The 19,455-nt window shown below is 40.8% G+C and overlaps 1 protein-coding gene and 1 long non-coding RNA gene across 2 annotated transcripts in view; one reads left to right on the forward strand and one right to left on the reverse strand.

The window, feature by feature from the left end:
• Positions 1-19,455, reverse strand: part of tshz2 (teashirt zinc finger homeobox 2) — a 48,469-nt gene that overhangs the window by 24,767 nt on the left and 4,247 nt on the right. The gene's annotated exons all lie outside the window — the stretch shown is intronic.
• LOC112487602 (uncharacterized) lies at positions 16,976-17,928 on the forward strand. The gene is made up of 2 exons (XR_003050856.1): positions 16,976-17,008; positions 17,048-17,928. It is a non-coding gene; the product is annotated as an uncharacterized LOC112487602 (long non-coding RNA).

Below are 19,455 nucleotides of genomic sequence, written 5' to 3' on the forward strand. Positions count from 1 at the left end.
GTTTGAGGAAAGTCTTAAAAGGAGGGCGTAGTAAATTCTTGGTCTGACATTGACAGTGTTGCGCTAACTTTTGTCTTTGCACAATTAGGATATGTAGTATGTGAGGAGGATTAGTGTTTGATTAGTTTAATTAATGTCTAATTAGACACTTCTGAAGACATGGATCTGCTGCTGGATGTTTGTTACATATAAAGAGCTCTGAAATATAAGTGATACTTTTCACAAAACCATCGTAACAAATACAAAGTATTTCAATCATTTTCTGCTCATTCTTTGACACTGTTAGCATTTAACCAGCTAAATAAAGATGTTGTTTGTGTTATGTTTTATATTAGGTTTATGGCTGGGAATATAAACATGTTGTTATTAACTCAGTGACACTACTATAACCTTTACATCTACTCTCTGCTGTTACTCTGCTCTGTCCAAACTGTTGGTGGCATCAGCATCTACATTTGTGTTCGTGTTAAAAAAAAAAAAAAACACCCGCTCAGCTGACGCAGCAAACCATAGATTTTTTTCTGCGAGTGTCCAAACTACTGCAGAAGTGCCATTTTTGTGGAGGATTCTCCCTCCACGGGCAGCAGCGATGCAGCTGTTGTACGTTGGCAGCGCTGTCTCTGAGTCAGAGAGGGCGGCACGTCCTGCTGCTGTGTGGCGGCTGCTCGCCTTCAGGCTCGTCCCTCCAGGCCACCGCGCAGCGGTAGGCCTCCCACTCGGGCTCAGAGAACAGGGATGTGCCCAGAGCCGGGACCAGCAGCACTCAATCACCCAGACAGCGACATCCTTTCGCCATCACCATCAGAGAGGCCCCTTTAGGGTGGTGTGTGTGAAGAGAAAGGGGGGGGGGGGGGGGGGGTGTGTTGGAGAGATATTTATGAGTGTTATACTCACACACACACACACACACACACACCCATGCGGCTGCGATTCCGTTGATATACTGTCGACTGGACTGTGGGATGGAGCCGTACAGTTCTTCTCCTCCTCATTTTTAGCCCCTCGGCAGACCCCTGTAAGTGCTCCTCCGAGCCTTACAGGTTGGGTCTGATGCAGGAAGCAGACAGTGAACGCCACATGTAAATCTCCAAACCCCACATGTGAACGTCAGGCCCTGTTGGGAGGCCTTTTCTCAATCTCATTATCACGATTCGCTTTGTTTGGAAACGTGAACCACAACGTGAGCGCAGCTCAGGCGCTCTTCAGGCGCAGGTTGGTTACAAAAGGACATTCTCTGTGATGAGCAGCACATGTTTACCTGAGAGGTGGGCTTTTAATGCCTCCTTACCTTTGATTTCAGGGCAAAATAATTACAGAGGAAGTCGTGTAAAACCCCGTGGCAGATTAGGGAAGTGAGTTGGAAATGGGTTCAAATTGTCGTTCTGAAGAAAAGAGGCTACTTTGCACCACAAGGGGTTTCTTTCCTCCGGCAGGCGAGGGGATTAAAAGAAGCCATAAAAGGTCTCTGTAATGGCATCAGTAATGTCTTGCTGCCATTAAAAACGGTGAGAAAAACATCTGCTTTGCATTTTTCACTCCCCTGCTACTCATTTGTCTTTCAAACTATCTGAGAGAGTGCCCTGGTTCCAATGCGCTCATATTTTCGTCAGAACAAGTTTTATTTTACAGACTTCATCGGATTAATACCGGCCCAAAATCGGAGCACTTATGTGTGCGGGGGTCGTGTTTATAAAACAGGATACTCGCTGGGAACCGGGTCCTTGACTTAATTTTGTGATTTCATTTGTGTTTGTCGTCAAAGTTGCAGCTGACTAACGTTCTTTTAGTTTTGTTTTGTTTTTGTTTTTGTTTCACCGCTTCAGTCAAAAAATAAATAAAGCAACAGAGTTGCTGTACATTCACACAGCGTTCACATAATAGGAGCCAGCTTAGCGTAAACACCTTGATTGCTTTATGGCTAGCCCCCTAACCATTAGAGGCGTTCGGAATCCTCCTTCCCTGGGCCTCTGGGAAGCGGAGAGCCTGCAGTAATCTGTTCTCTGCTAACCCTTTAATAAACCACAGCCTGCTTCATTAGCTTCCCCTCACTGAGTGATTGATCGGTGCCAGTCACAGAAACCCCATCCTCCGACTGCCTACCTCGGCTCAACCCACTAAATAAGGCACGTTTTTTTTTTTTTTTCTTCGTCCAGCTACCAACACACTGTTAAAGGAGAGTATTCAGTCAGCGCCAAAGAGGGAGTGGCATCGCCCATGGATGGCAAGTCAACAGAGTTCCTTTTGTTCAAAAGCCGAGTCCAAAAAACAATTTATATGATGCACCGTACAGAGCTCAATACGTTAGATTCTTATGAGCTCAGAATCTGCGTCGACACACGGGGAGAAAAGAGAGAAGCTGATTGGTGGAAGGAAATGTATTTAAAACCCAGGCAGACTTGGAGACTCGGAGGTGGGTGCAGGTAATCGACAGGGTGACTCATTATTTGACCCGTTTTTATAACGTTACGTCGACTCCACTTCCACGACTTTGAGTGAAAAGACCATTTTTTTAAAATAAAATCACACCTAGAGCCACAGATATTATCAAATATAATATATATCAAGTATATTTACTTTGACTGTTCCAAAAGCTACAGTTACAGCATCAGTGAACCTGAGTTTGTCTCGTCATCGAACTCAAACCTTTCTTGATTAAAAAGGGACAAATAAAAATCATTTTTCTTGACCATAGATTAATGTCGGAATTTACACCCGTTACGTATTTGAAAAAAGTCGGGGCAGATGGGGCAGTTCTACTTCAGGTCCATCGCATTTAGTCCTAATCTAATAATAAATGAATCTATTTTTGGACTGATGTTTCTAGTTGGAACAGTTGGAGTTTTTCTCTATTCCTGACCTATAAAAGAATTGTGCTGCAGTCTGCGGTCACTGCTGACTGATTCTTCTCGTGTGTGTGTGTGTGTGTGTGTGTGTGTGTGTGTGTGTGTGTGTTAGAATGGGACAGATCTGGACAGTCAACGCACACACACTCCATGTCTCTAAAACAAAGTGTTGGTTCACGGCCTCGTCGTCTGTTTACAATGAAGTCACATATAACATCCATGGCTACTGAAGTAATACTATGGTATTATACAGTAAATGCGAGTACAAGTAGTACTTAGGAGTACTTCAGATTCAGTTGCTTGTCTTAATACATTCAAAGAACAACGTTGGTTAACCATTGTTGGCTAAGGACAGGCATCCTTATCATTCGTGAATTGGGGCGGAGCTAAGACTGCTGCAGCTCTCACATGAACCGGAGCAGAAAAACAACGTACAAATCAGACATCACTTCATGACCACAGAGTTATTTTACACACGGCAGTGTAGAAGTTTATCACTTTTTTTTTAACAAAGCAAACGTTATTGCACTTTTATTTATATAGTGGCCATTTTTTATATTTTAAAAACAGAAACAAATAGTTTTTTATCATTTTTTAAATTTTGCATTTAAACACAGGAAAGCAATTAATTACGATATAAATTTTAATTAAATTGTTGCCTAGAACTAAAATAAACTTAATTAAGGATGTCAGAGGAAGCCCTTGAATCATTTCCTTTGGATGTATTTAGTTTTCTGAACGTTTTGCTAGTGATATTTTACTAAATAAAAAAAAGAAAAAACACAAAAAGGAAAGATCAGGCCGCGCTATAATGAAAACCATTTGGAAACGTTGAGGTTAAATGGCACCAACCAGGTGAAGTGCCTGAAGTGAAAACATACACGGTTGTGACCAGAGTGGGTCATTTACTTTTATTATTTATTTCATGCCCACTATTAGAAAGTGCAATCATTATTCACTGTATGTGCTGCGTGATTCTCCTCTGCTGTGCCTGGAAGAATAGAGAGACATAGACACACAGGGAGAGAGAGAGAGAGAGGTGCAGGATGCTGCTCAGCTGCAGTGATAAAGTCAGTAATATCACTATCTCGCCCTCCTCTCCCAAGAATTGCTATAAACCTATTTGGAAAATTGCAGCCATATATTCAGCGCAGACAGTTAGCTCATCCCACTGACAGTGCAAACTTTTAGGCTGAATTATGCCCGTGTCATTCAGAGGGGTTTATCGAGGAGGGTCAATAACTCACAGACCCAAAATCGGAGATAGTCCGACCCACCTCCTCTCCCTCTCTGCTACAGGCAGGCAGCTGGTGAGCTGCCATGGATCAGCCTGCTGCTGCTGCTGCTGCTGCTGCTGCTGCTGCTGCTGCTCATGACACAAGATGGTGCCCAGTCACATGGCTACATGGCAACGCCGGCGCTCCGGGACAAGCAGAGACAGGAAGACAAAAACACTGACAAGTCGACTCAAACGCTCTCTTAAGAGAACAAAGCTCGGTGTTACAGCAACCGCTAATTATCATCATTACTTCCATGGGAGACTTCCTTTAATCATTTGCTTGGGAAATGTCACACAGGTGAAAAACAGACCACACAATATGTTTCCCAGGTGAAGATGTTAAAATGACTTGGGCTTTTTGGGCTCTTTTTTTTTTTAACCATCATGCACTGCAAGGGATGGGAAAAACTGAGCTCAGGCAGGAAAATGTTCAGTTAATTGTATGAATTTTTTCATGTTTTAGTTTTTCTCGCCCGTGTTTTTAAATGCAATATTTAAATGAAAATAAAAAACAGATAGTAATCAGATTATTTTGAATAATTTTATTTATTTTTTTAATTTAAATAATTTTAATATTTATCATTTTTAACAGTTCAATTTACCAAATTTCTCCCATTAACAGAAAAGCCTCCACTGTGACTCTGTTACTTTGAGGTATTTGAACGCATCATTTGTCTTTTTTTTTTTTTTTGGCCTTTCGTGAGCCGGTCTTACATTACTGACTACAGGTTAGTAATCTGTTGAGGAGTAAACTGGCAGAAAGAAATATCATTCATGTATTACTAGCCACTGTTACACGCCCTCAACAAACAAAAAAAACAATCCACTAATTTTTATTCCTGTGTCTGCGGAGTGTCTCTGTTTGGACACGACACGCAGACTCATGTCTTGTGCAACACTTGACTTCTTTCTTGTTACTGACCTCAACAAACTGCCGTGATTCAGCACCGACAAACACGTAGACTGTTGACACACAATTCACTGTTTCCAGGTGTAACGTCAGCGGCACAACAACAAAAATTATTTTTTTACTTTCACTGAGATCACAGTGAAAAATCCACTCCACCAGTTTGCAGCTTTTGTTTTTTTTCCCACTGTGACGCTCGAGTGAAATTATCCAGGTTTGATGTTTTGCGATTGTGCAGAGACTTGGCAGAATTGTTGCCCCCCCTTTTTTTTTTGACTCTCACAGGCTTCACAGTCGGACTGTTTACAGTCGGACTGTTACCTGTAGGATGCTGCAGTGAAAATGCACAATTGTGTGGAAAAGAAATTAAAAAAAACCCAGAACGCGTTCATCACTAAAATGTCATCATTTTCTGTCGAGTCCCATTATTAATATTTTCCTCCGTATGTCAGAGCTACAGTAAATCCTCTGGTTTTCTCTGGGACTTGTTGACCTCGCTGTCTGTAGTCTGAGGGCTGATATCACCTGCAGCTGTTTACAATTAGCCCAAAAGTCTCCCACAGCAGTACTTAAGTTTTACTCACCCTCTTTAAAAATCTGTACTTTCCAGATGGCCTAACGTTCAGGCTCCTTTTAACACTATATGAATTCACTGTTACTCCAACTCCCCTCCAAAAAAAAAGAAAAAAAAATGTAGGTAAAAATCGAGGCTACAGTAACTCAGCGGACTGATGTGCCTGGTTTGTTTCAGTTGTGGTGAACGGCAGCGTTTAAATCTTTATAATCTACAGTTGCAATAATAATAATAATGACTTAAATTTTGTGAAATATTATGGGTAATTTACACAATACACAAGTGGAAGAGAGACAATGTTTAAGGCCGGGAACATCAGTAAATTAATAAGTTGGTGAGGAAGAATCTTTTTGAAAAAAACAATACACCGGTTGTATGGTCAGAGTTGACGAACTATTTGTTGTAAAAGTTACAAAAACACAGATGTTGATGAAAAACATTTGATAATATAATATATAAAAATTTTGTAAAATTAGATCATTATCATTATCAATATTTAAAATGTGTAGTCTCGACCTGGGGCAGCATATAAATATATAATTATATATTTTTGTAATTATGTTTTAAATTATTCAATTTAAAAAATAGCCTCATAAAATGCAATAAGAAAATTATAATTAAAAATATAGGCACCTTAATTTCCCAAAATTAAATAATTTAATTTTCGTAAACTATTGATTTATATTTATTTAGTTTTTTACAAAACAATTAGTGGTAAAAAAAAATTGGGTTTTATTTGAAAAAAAAAGTCATCCCAGGTCTCTGCCCTGAACTGAGAGTTTCAAAGATAAAACATCAAACATGACCAAAGTTCACCCTCCAAACACTAGATTTTCCTCTAACTTGTTAATTTCACAATTTTTTTAAATCAAAACAACTTTCATGACCAGTGACTCGTCATGAAAGTAACCAGTAACAAGACCAGGTTCTGGTCGTCAACGCTCGGCTCGTGTGGCCTCACGGGTTTTAATGGCTTCTCAAGTGTGTGTGATCCGTTATATATTTCTTTTTTTTTAAGCTGGTGTAAAACACCTCAGCTCTCGAGGCTCCAGTTGTAAATGTTTAACACGAGGTCAAAAGAAAACGGTATCAAATCTCCAGGAAGCCAATAAGTGGCTTAAAAACACAGGGAAATGACTGGCGTTCAGTCGCCAAACTTCAGGACGATTACGCTGAGTGAAATATTACAGAGAAAAAAATACTGCAGTAGTTGAAGGATTTTCTCCATCTGGGGCCTCACGGTCAAACACTCGAGGGGTCGACATGTACGTAAACACGTACGTGTGTTTTATTACATTTCAAACGATAGGATTCAGAATATCGAATCACTGATCATGCACACATTACACTCACAGTGTTTGAACTCTACATGTGACTCATTAAACGTTAAACGTATGGAGTCAATATTTTAAAACAACCATATGCATGTTGAGCTACGGTGGGCCACATAAAATGAAGTTGTGGGCCACGTTTGGTCCACGGGCCTCAGGTTTGACACGTGTGATCTACGTGATGGAAAAGATTCACTCAATCTGTTTGTTAAATGAGGAATAATTCTCTGAGGAATGTGTAAATGTCTTTGTCATGTTAAAAATAAAACTGACGTTAAGAGTCAGCAGAATGTTGGACAAACGGCCCGTGGACGGAGACGACGGAGCAGGAAGAGATCCTGAAGCTACTTGGAAGCTAGCTGCCGTGCTGTGTGCATCTGCTCTGAGAGGAAACAGATGACTCTGCTGTTGACTCTGTCGTCCTCGTCGACGTCATGTTACTAAAAAAGACATTTGCCGGATTATTAAAAGAAAATATAAAAGAAACCGTGGTACAAAAAAACACACACACTCCCTCTCTCTCTCTCTGTCCCTCTCTCTCTCTCTCTCTCTCTCTCTCTCCACGTGTTAACATTCAAGGTCTCTCTTCAAAATCACTGCTTTTTTCTGATATTTGAAGCACGTGCATCAGCCCGCTGTAAACACTGTTATCACGCAGTAAAGTGACCCAGATCTGAAACAACACAATAGTGAGATCTGAGCTCAGTAATTCCACCGGTTAATAATGGTACAAGACGTGAGAACTGTTAGCAGAATTCTACATTATTATTATTATTATTTTCTTCGTCATAATTGATCAATTCTTTACTTGTGTTTCTCTGATCTTCAATAACAATCTCCAGAGTATTTATGTGAAATAATACCATGTGGTACCGACTCCACTCCACAGCTCTGAGGCAGTGACACCGTCACGCTGTGGTTAAAGTTCCTCCACTACAAACCTCTAAAACTTAGTGCGTCATCAATAATGATCAGTGTGGGATGTATGTGCCTGTGGGGCAGCGGTGCATTCCAGCGAGCGGAGCGACACCGCTCTTTATCTAGCCAGAGGTGGAGATGATCCACTCTCACAGTGGGGCCTTCCCCCTTTTGTGTACATGTGTGTTTAGGGTCGTCGGGGCAACCGTGAGCCCAGCTCCGTCACTGGGGCTGGGGAGGCCCGGCCCGGCCCGGCCCGGCCCCGCGCTCCGCTGCGCACAGGAGACGGCAGGATCCTGCGAGCGGAGCTAATGGTCTACCTGAGGTTGAGTTAAGTAGGCGCATGTGTGTGTTGAGTATATATGGCATCATCAAAGCACGCCGATAATTACAGAGCCGGGCATTACTGTATGTGACTGTTATTTTCATTAACGTTCATTTCCCGTCTCCGGTACGAGCAAATAACCACCCACCAGTTTAATCACAGGTCTATTTCAAACCGTTGCCGTTGCCTCCATGATATCATCAGGTCCTCACAACTTGACAGCGGATTAGATATTTATTTATTTTTTTTTATGAAAAGCAGACGTGCACCAGGAGACAGAGGAGGCATTGTGCGTGGAGTAAACACAGGCGAGGGTTAGAACGCCAGTCATTCGACGACGACTTGGGTTAATGACTAAAGGACAATCGTGCTGTGCAGCACAAACACACACACAGTGTAGCCGTGCAACAACAAACACCCCTCTCCCCCTCCCTCACCCCACCAGCCCCTCCTCCCTTTTTCATTTTGACATGGCATAATACTAATAACGTGGAACGCGGTCATGTCCGAGTGGGAGAGAACTCGCAGGTTCTTTGCAGTTTTACGTTGCATTGAAATGCAGGCAACCTTGGCAGGAAATAGGAGATTGGAATAAAGCCAGCCTTTCATCATTTTTCCCCAAATCAGAGGAGGAAATGAATATGGATGCCCTCAGGCGTGAGGGGAAGGAAATTCGGGGGGCTGATGAGGTCCCCGAAGGATGCGTCTGGACAGTACCGGAACTGTTCAGCTGGGCCGCTGCCAAGGCGTAAGGACTGCCGCGGAACTCGCAGCGTACACAAGCAAACATAAAAGCGGCCGAGTCACCCCTGCTAACGGCTAATAATGACAAATGAATACAACAACCAGCAGCCGGAATGAATGTTGTTTTCACCGCGGTGAATAAAAACAGGAGAGACTCAGACTGACGGGAGTCGTCTTGATGTCCTTAAATAAAAGCAGAGCAAATTAAAGATCCTACCAACCCACGTCAATATGCTCTTAGCTAAAAATAAAACTCTTTTGGCACCTGGTTCTGGTACTCATATTTCCAAAGGAAAAACTTGGAGGTTTCCTCCAGAACCAGAACGCAGAAAACTAAATCAAGTTGAATTGATAGACTCTGCTCTGCAAGAAGTCGCACGGCGCCATCGGCTGCTGCCTGCTTTGCTGTGGCATGTGAGGATGTGGCAGACGAGAAAAAAAAAAAAAGGCCAGATGCTGCACCGAGCCAGAAACCCAGAGATGAAGAGACAGAGAAGTGTCAGTGCCCTCCCTGGAAGTTTGTTGTGAGTGATCTTCCACATCAATAACTGATTTATTGAAGGAGTGAAGGAATGAGGAAGTCGTTGGTTAGGGATGATCGCTGGCAGCAAAGAAAGGTTGTAAAGATGGTTAAAGGAAGACAGGAAGCCCTTCTATAATTCCACTAATCTCTGCAGGGATGAAAGTTGAGATTATGAACTGATTTAACTGTTTCACTCTGCGGACGTTTGTTGATTTTAAGGGGCCTGTGTACAGCCAATAAGAAACGATACCTGTGGAGAGACCTCGCTGTTGGAGGCGTGTAGAAAGAAAAGCTCACAGAACTGATTCAAGACCTTGGTCTGAACGATGGAGGCTCAGAGTAACGTTCGAGTCAACAAAACCCAATTGGACCCCATCTGTGGGCCAACTGTCAATGAATTCCAATGTGTCAATGTTTGTGGCAGTAGTACCGCTGTTGTACAATGACTGTGAACGATGGAGGCTCAGAGTAACGTTCCAGTAAACAAAACCCAATTGAAAGTAAAATGCACATATATATTTATATATATATTTGGTGCAGATATTTAAAGTTAGACTTAATATTATATACCTATAAACACTGTAACCCCCAATAATTAGACTTAATATTATATACCTATAAACATTGTAACCCCCAATAATCATGTATATAAACATATATGTATATATGTATTTATATATGTATGTAGCTGAGTATATACTCTATGTATGTATGTATCTATATATGTATATACGTCTATGTGTGCGAACACATATGTGCAAATATATGTGTGTACATACATATATATGTACATATATAAATGTAAGCTACATTAATTAATCATGTTAATCATGTTTTATCATAATCATATAAATGTAAGCTACATTAATTAATCACGTTAATCATGTTTTTATCAGTAAAAACAGATTCGACTTCTAACAGATTAAATCCAGTAACAGGATTTCAAAGTATAATCGTATTGTAATTATTGCAAATCTAATTAGTGGGTCTATATTTCTGGGCCCATGTGACCCACATATATTGCTTTCACCAATATATGCTAGTGTAAATAACCAACCCTGAGCACATTGGGTTATTTTGTTATTTTATTTTTTTGGACAAAGAGACGTCAGTGATCAAACACAGAAAACTGACTTTTCCTCCAAACCTATCACGTCATACTTCTACCCTCCAGTGAAAACACCCCGGTGCTGTACGACACGCCTGCCAATGATGGAGTAGACCGTGTTTGCATTATATCCATATCCGTCACTGACAGGCGGCAGCATCACACCGTCCTGTGAGGGTCACTCTCTCTTAAAAGTCAGGGCCTTTGGCAAAAGCAATGATCTGTGCACGACCTCTGTTACATTTTAGTGATGAGAGAGCCGTCAGCGACAGCTAGCAGGGATACGCTACACAGCAGGGAGGACGTCAGTCAGCAACGCCGCAAATTAAGTGGAGCACTGGAAAACAAAGGGGGACAAAGAGGATAATTAAAGCCAAATACAGCTATTTATAACGCGGGGACAACTGACCACAGCGTCAGGAGGTAGAGTTATGGAGAAGTAGAGCAACAGATAAAAGGTTATTTCATAGGACAGCGTACAAGCACAGGCTAGCAATCAATTTAATTAAAGATGAAATTCTAGCTCTGCTACAATAGGTGTCCTTCATTTAGCCTGTTAGCGTTGAGCTGTTTCAACTGGACGTGCTATGTTTGCCAGCAATGAGGCGCTAAATCAAACATGTTGCTAATCTTGAAAGATAGTTTTTTTTTTTAAACTAGCTATTTGTAATTTCAGATATTCACATTATCCTCCAAGCAAGGCAGCTACAGCTAATGGCTAACAATCAATATTGCTCTAAAATGCTAGTTATCTCAGGGAGCTATATGTGATATATATACTGAATGTAAATGATTCATTTATTCATTTATATTTACATTTACATTGAATCAGACGATAACACTCTGTAAAATGTTAGCATGTTAGACTTCTACTGCTACTTCCTGTTCTAGCCCAGAAGGCACTAATGTAGTTTAAATTTCTTGTTAGCAGGCAAAGCCCTACTAGCGTCATTTTTTGTTTGTTTGATACAAATATCTTATGCATTTTTAATGATTTAACAATAAAATCCTCCACTATTTTTTTTTTAATTTTTCACATGAATTGTTAGCATGTTATAAATGCTACTTCCTGGTCAAAGCCCCTGTGTTGGGCTGGAGTCCACAGTGAAGCAGTGCTCATATTTTCACATAAGTTTTTTTATTGGGCCTGTTTGGTATTATTTTTAGTCACATTAAGATGTAAAAAAAAAAACAAAAAAAAGCTGCTAACACAACCACCTGGTTGTGTATAATGACATGTAAACACAAGGGAAGAAGCTAATGTAAAATGCAAAAATCAACACTTCTGTCATTCTGTAAAGCTGACAACTCCAAAGTCTCAGGTGTGTCAGGTCAGGATACAAGTTTAGAAATCTGGTTGTAATCTGACAACTTTTTTTTTTCAAAGCTCCTCTAACACTTTCTAGCGGCAGAGTGAGAGCAGAAAAGACAGACAGTGAGAGGCGACTGCATCGGACAAAATGTCTTTAGGGGTCCCGATAGACTCTGTTTCACCAGACTGAGTAGCTGTGCTGACTGCCACAACACTGACCTCCTACTGACACAGAGAAAATGACCACTTTCTACAAGTTTAAAATGGCCTGGGGGGAGGGTGAGGGGGGGGCAGCAGATAGGAGTGATGAAAATACAACAGACAATTGCTGACTCAATGTTTGCCAGGATATGGGAGGGCGGGAATGTGTCCTTGACAACTTAAACGTTTTTGGATTGAACAAGACTTATTTTGACAGTAACTTCTATATGAGTGACTTTTAGAAGGTAGTCCGAAAACACACGAAAAGTAAAACAAAACAAAACAAAAAAAGAATTGTGTGTGTTTTTGAGAGCGGGTTTCCTGTTTTGTATACACCTGTATCATTATTATCCACCTATGAAAACCAGCAGTAAGACAACACCATTACTTTCTCCGCTCCCTACGGTGCCATGCCGGCCTATTAGATTCCTCAGCTGATCCGTCTACACACATACACACTCTGGGCCTTACACACACCGAAGGCCATAAAATATGAGTGTAACATATTGTACCATTATAGTTTGCTTTTAGAGGCCTCCTGTCACTCAGTTAATCTCACCAATGCTGTTCTGGTTTACAAGTAACAGCTGAAAATCGGGCAGAGGAGAGCGCGCTCTGCTCCTGATGGACAGGATGACTTACAGCCCGGCCCGGCTAGCAAGCTCTCGGATGTCTGGGCTGAGATATACGACGAACAGGCAAACGTGGGAGGACGCCATGAGTCCATGAAATTCTTGTAAAGGTGAGGAGGGGAGGGGGTCGGGGGGGTGTGGGTGTGGGTGATGAATCTGCATCTGCTCTTAGGAGCACAACAAATGTGGACATGCTGCAGTTATCAACAGTGAGGTCAGCGGTATCATTATGCGAGAGAGAGAGAGAAATGCGTAACCTTGACGAGACGAAAAAGGGCGAAACACTTCCCTGGTGAGTTCTCGGTTGAAGCCAGATCCCACAGTGTTCGTCAACAGCGGGTCAACGGCAGCTGTTGGACGCTCGATGTTGAAAAAGCCAGGCAGCTCCGGCAATTTCTCAATCGGTGGCGTCACAGAAACCTCGGTGACAATGACATCACCCCGCCACAAACGCTTTGGTGTGACGGTGGTTCCTGCCTCTGGCATCATGTTTGCTCTCACTCGGGCCATAATTAGACACGCTGCTTCCTGTAAAAGGACCTCGGCGTCTAATATTAATCATGTGAGGATGAAGTCGTAAATCCATCCTCTGTGGAAACTCCCTGTCTGTCATGTATTCTCCAAACTCAGAGACGGGGTCTCTTTCTGGTACCACATCATTTTAATTAGATGTCAACAGTCCGAGAAGGTGCACAGACCTGGGAACGTCGCAGGTGATGAGGATTTTAACGTTGGCTTTTTTCTGTGGTGGTCAAACCAAACAAAAATCCATTTTAAAATATATATATATTTCTAAAGTGATTATTACGATGGGACGACTGACTGCGCTCCACCGCCATGATTTAATCTTCATTCCAAAAAGCCCGTACCCTTATGACAGTGTGAAGAAAGAAAAAAAAAATCTAAGTAGTTTTTATGGGGTATTTAGCAAAATTACTTGATCTTCGTGGAATATGGTGGCACATAAAACACTGCGGAATAATATTTTTAGTTTCCCCGCGTTCGTTTTCTTCTCTAAATTATACCATTCGTCATGCACTGATTTCAAAGACAGTCAATTTTGAACCAATTCCAATTGCCTCTAATTTCTAACTGAAATAATACAAGACGTGCATTTTTCATCTGCCTGACATCCATTGACTTTATTATTGTAGGAAAATGCCAGACTGTGGCTGCATAAACACACAGACGAGTCAATATAATTCACTTTGTTAGTTTGACTTTATTGTTCGCTTCTACTCTCTGAGCTATTTATAAATGGGAAACTTTTCCATTTAGAATTTTTTTTTTTTTATAAAAATGCTAATTTGGGGAGAATTTAATTAAAGTACGGACTAATTTAAAGGGCAGGTAACGCGACCAGAAGGGAGCGCTGGTTTTAAGTAGCCGGTTTAGTGCGTACACACCCAGCCGTTGGCTCCAACGCCGGCGTGTTGTGCACTTCTTCTTAATCAAGTTGTAAGTACAACAGAATTATTCGACATTCATCACAGACACCTAGGCTGTCACTGCTGTTTAATGAGTATCAATTAAGCTGTTTCAACACGCCAGCTCAGCACATACAGTCCAGCAAACAGGCTGTAAACACAAGGCAGTGCAGAGCAGCTGAGGTGGTGAAAGCACAGGATTACGGCTCCGGTGAAGCACATGTTGGGAGTCTTCATAATGGGACAAAGGCAGAGCACTTTTTTTTTTTTTTTTTTTTTTACAGTATTTAGGCTAGAAATAGACGTCTACCTCCCAGTCCTTTGTTTCACGCTGGTCATTAATTTTCAAGAGGCAATTAATAACAAGACACACTTTTTTTTCTCTGAAGTATGACATTCAGTTGAGGAGAAAGGGAAATAGATGTTAAGGTGGTAAAGAAACGTATTTAATGTGGTAAATATATAAGTATTAAATTATTTTCATTTATTTAAAATGTTATTAAAGTTAGCATCTAAATGTGTATATATACATATATATTTATATACAGTGTATATATGTGATTATATATTTGTACACATATATACATGTATAAATATATTAATATCATGTAATGTATATATGTATGTACACATATATACATATATATCAAAACAACTGGTTCACTATCAGAAACCGTCGTTCTTCAATGCTAGCAGTAAGCTAAATACAATATATAGTAATAAAAATATTAGTATAATCGTTCTTCAATGCTAGCAGTAAGCTAACTACAATATATAGTAATACAAATATTAGTATAAATATATATATAAATGTAAATATTTGTATGTGTGTGTGTTTGTTTGTATAGTTCTGATCAAGATGTGTTTGTTTGTTTGTTTGTTTGTATAGTTCTGATCAAACAACGTACAGTAGTGGGGACATTAAATTGGGGGGGACTGAAGTGTTGGGACACTTCTTCATGAGGACAGTTCAGTTCAGCAGCCCCCACAGAGTGAGGGGGTAACTTTGGGTGTTAGGGTTAATTTGGAGTAAGGATTAAAATTAGGCTCAGATTAAGGATTAAAATGAAGGATATATGTAATCATTAAGGTTAGGATGTGGAACAAAAAGACTACTGTATATATATGTGTGTGTGTGTGTGTGTGTGTACTTGTTATCAACTAGGAAAAAAAAAAGTAAAACATTGATAAATGACTGTTTAATGTTTTCCATAAAGCTTAATGTGTTCTTTTCTCTTTATTACTTCAGCAGAACGTCTGTAAAAAAAAAGACCGCTTTTAGTTAAAGCTGTTTATCTGCAGTTAATTATTCCCTGTAAAATATGTCGTCATTTTTTATTGAGTACCAAAAATAGCAATTCTCTTTGTCCACTGTGGTGGGACCAAAACCAAGGTTTACGACACGCGGTCGAAGAATTCATCTACATGTAGGGTTTTGGCCCAAAAACAAAAAGTTACAAACACTACGACACTTTACGCTGGACTGGCTGTTAAAAAAAAACAAAAAAAAAAACGCAGCGAACGTTCAGAGCGTTTCATCTGGGATTATGAAAGCCCCTTTTTTGACCCAGGTGTAGGGGGGGAAAAAATGATGGCAGGCCAGCAAGGTCGGCAGAGCCAGGAGAACACTGGGTTGATTCATCAAATTAGGTTCTATGTAATTGCGTTTCATGACGACTCATAGAGCACAGGAGCCATAAAGCTGTCAGAAAGCCATCAGCCTGGTGCTAAATGAAGTCGCAAACGGTGCGAGGTTCACAACTTCACACTGGGCCGCAGTCAAGTGTCCGGCAGCACTGCGTCTGATCAGAACCTCAGCGTGTGTGTGTGTGTGTGTGTGTGTGGGGGGGGGGAAGAAAAGTGAGAAGAAAATGGAGTCCAGTTTGGTGACAGCAGATTATAGGTGCAGAGATTTACCTTCGTTCGTACTGAATGACATCAGTCCACGTTGTTTAAGACTGAATGGTTTGATAGACGTGAGCCTTAAATAAGCAGTTCCCTTCCGTGACCACTAGGTTTGAGTACACGTTGGGCAGGGTGACCTCTCGGGGAGAGACGCGGAGCACGCAGTGTGAAGGCAGTTTACCTTTTATAATTGTTACAGATCGCACCATTAGCACAATATTGTCATAGCTCCTGCTCCTGCAGTCGGCAGCAGCTGAGGGTTAATTTGCATAATAAATCTTAATTGAAGCTCATTACAGATTTGATAGGAAGCAAATCAGGTACACCGCGGATAACGCAAGATTAATGTTTCCATTGGTTTTTGGCAGGCGGGGATTTAAAGGCAAAGTCGGACGCATTTATACCGTCGCATTTTACACCAATCAATTTTTAGATTTCCACATTTTTACAAGAACCGAGTTTCAGAAAATTTGGTACATTTTCTGAAAATGCAATGAAAATCCCTTTAAATCAAAACTTGATAAACACATTTTAAATTAATACAGAAAAAATATGTGTTTCAGACAGTGGCTAGTTTTAAATAAAAAAGTCCTTTTTTTTCTGTGCTACGACTTCTAGCTGCTGCAGAGTCAGTGCTTAACAGCGTGGATGGACTGCAGGCAGGACAGTCAAGTCTGTTTAACCCAGTGGTTCTCAATTATTTTCTGTCATGCCCCCCCTTGTGGACAGAAATGACCTCAGTGAAGTAAAAAGCCTACTCTACATTTGCCCCTTTGTTTTACCCCACCCTGATTCCTAAAACATTAAATAGTTCCCGTACTGTTTGAGGAACGTCTAAGAATGTTACTCATGTAAACTTTTACATCGTACCTTTCCTCTGTGATAACTTATTGAATTTGTGTTTGTAAATATTTTCCTTTTTTTGGGGGGGGGGAGACATTTTTGATTCTGGAAAGTTTTTTTTCAAGTGGTACCAAAAGTGAGGGTCACACCGTGTCGGGGGCAGAGAGCAATCAAGATGAGGGTCACACCGTGTCGGGGGCAGAGGGTAATCAAGAGCAGCGGAATAGTATAAATGTATTAATTTTTTTTTTCTTCTTCATTTTACCCATCATACTCATTTGAAGCGACATAAATGGTGGCGACTGTCCTCATCTATAAAGGCAGGGAAAAAAAACAGTTTGACCTACAGTGTTATAAAGCATAACATTTATCAGGGTTAAAAAAAAAAAAGAACTGTGTTGAGTGGACAGTGGGGGGCGCTGAGATCAGAGCGTGGACTTCTCTCTTTACTATTTTTAAGGCAACCTTTTTCAAAAAGCACTGATCTGAGATCAGGCTAACCTGCTCTGTTTGTGATCGTCCTTAAAGACCACGTAACCATCTGGTCCATGTGTACGTTCCCTCGACTGACTTTACATGTAGGTCAACCACTACAAGATGAATGTGCTGACTTAAATCTTCCTGGCTCTGTGTGGAAAAAGGGGATGACGTGCACGCTCTAAAAAAACAAAAGGAATAAAGCATGGAGAGAATGGCCAACATTACAATGATACAAAGCATATGAGGCGTGTTGTGTATTCTTTAAAGCACACCACAGATAACGTACCGTAGCACCTCCGTGTAATCAATACCAGGCCCAGGGTGCTACTGTATTAACAGTACGCTTACCTTGCATTCTTATCCTCCAAATCCACATAAATGAACAGCACCTCACTCCGCCCCCGCCCCCGCCCCGCCCCCCACCTTTGCCTCTGTAAATCATTACATCTGTAGGGACCTGGACAAAACACCATAACATCATTTCTTTTGTACTTGGGATGTCTGAGAGAAAATAATGAGTTTTAGCCGGGCCTCGCAATAAACTCTCCCAATATTGGAGTTATTGTCAGACCTAATCCCGCCCCCGAAAAAAAAAAAAGAAAAAAGAAAGAAAAGAAAATCATCCCAACAAGAAATAGTGTCCTCTCTGCAGTGACGATCACACGGAAACATTATCCACATGAATCACCCCAACAGCATATCAAATTGTGTCATTTGCCTGGAAACTAGTGCAGGTCTCAGAGGGAAGGCAAGGTGAATGAGCAGTTGCTGTACAGAGGTGCAACACTGCACAGGCACTTGCCTTGAGACCAATCATAACAGGCTGTTTTTTCCACAGAGTGGAGAAGAGAGATCACTGTGCTGGAGGGCACAGGAGTCTTGGTTCTTATCACCTAGACAGTGCACCACCCTGTCTGCCTCACATGCAAACAAAGGCCTCTGCAAACTATTAGCTATCTACACCTGTCACCTAACAGGCAGGAAGAGGAATGGGAAATTAGATTAAATCCACCTGAACTCCACATCCCAGCTCTGTACTTAAAAAAGGCCATGGGAAAATATGGCAAGATTTGAAAAAAAAAAAAACACTAAACAAGCTGATGAGGAAAAAGTTCATTCAAACACTCGCTCCGTGCAGAGAACGTGGAAGTTAAAAGGAACTGCAAGGCAAGCAACAAAGTGGTAGTTTACGGTTTGGTGCATTTTTATCAGCCAACGACCAGAACGTTAACGGCGGGTTTGATCAAAACAAAAATATTTGCGATGCAGACGCTGATCAAAAAATATTTAACAAGGAAAATAAACAGGGAGTTTTAATTCTCACTAATGAGACTTTAAAAAAAAAAACTTGTTTGCCGTGTTTTATTTTTATTTTTTTAACTCAGAGTGAAACTGCAACAGAGTACAATCTTTGCTTTTTAATTATTATTTTACTCAAATGTTTTCTCCAAGATAATCAGAATAAAAGGCCTTTTACAGTTTTATAACTAAACGTGATGTTTCAGATTTTTGGGGAAAAAAAATATCTTTTGTTTTCACACGATCTAAATTAATATATCTCTACTAATGAGCAGTGAAGTTCTAATTTTAACTTTAAACCTTTAAACTACCACAACAATTTGTATTATTATTTTATTTTTTATTTTTTTAGGTAAGTTATAACTTCAAAAATCTGTCATTCTATTTGTATTTTTGATATGAATTATTTTGAATTCACCATCAAATCAGACTGTCGTCACATGGACTGCAGACAAACAGACAAACAGACAAACAGACACAGGGACAGAATCCAAGAGGGTGAGAATTTGGCCATTAGAAAAAAGCGAATGTCTTTTTCTTTCTGTGTGTCCCAGCTTTTGTTATTCAAACTGCACGTTTCTCTTCTACCTAAACTGGATAAACAACATCTGCCTTGATCGTCGGATGTTTTCTGAACAAACCACTTAGGAGGAATTTCTGCTAGCCAATTCCCACAAGCTGCTGTCAGTCACTATCTGGCACTGCAACACTTAATGCCTTTGTCTGTTCTCCAATTTTTCTTGTTAACAGCAAATTGGGCTAACTGTTTGAGGCACAGAGCTATTGTAGAGAGGGGGGGGGGCG

Source organism: Cynoglossus semilaevis, chromosome 10, assembly GCF_000523025.1.
Source record: "Cynoglossus semilaevis isolate Cse_v1.0 chromosome 10, Cse_v1.0, whole genome shotgun sequence".
In the NCBI taxonomy this organism is placed as follows: domain Eukaryota; kingdom Metazoa; phylum Chordata; class Actinopteri; order Pleuronectiformes; family Cynoglossidae; genus Cynoglossus; species Cynoglossus semilaevis.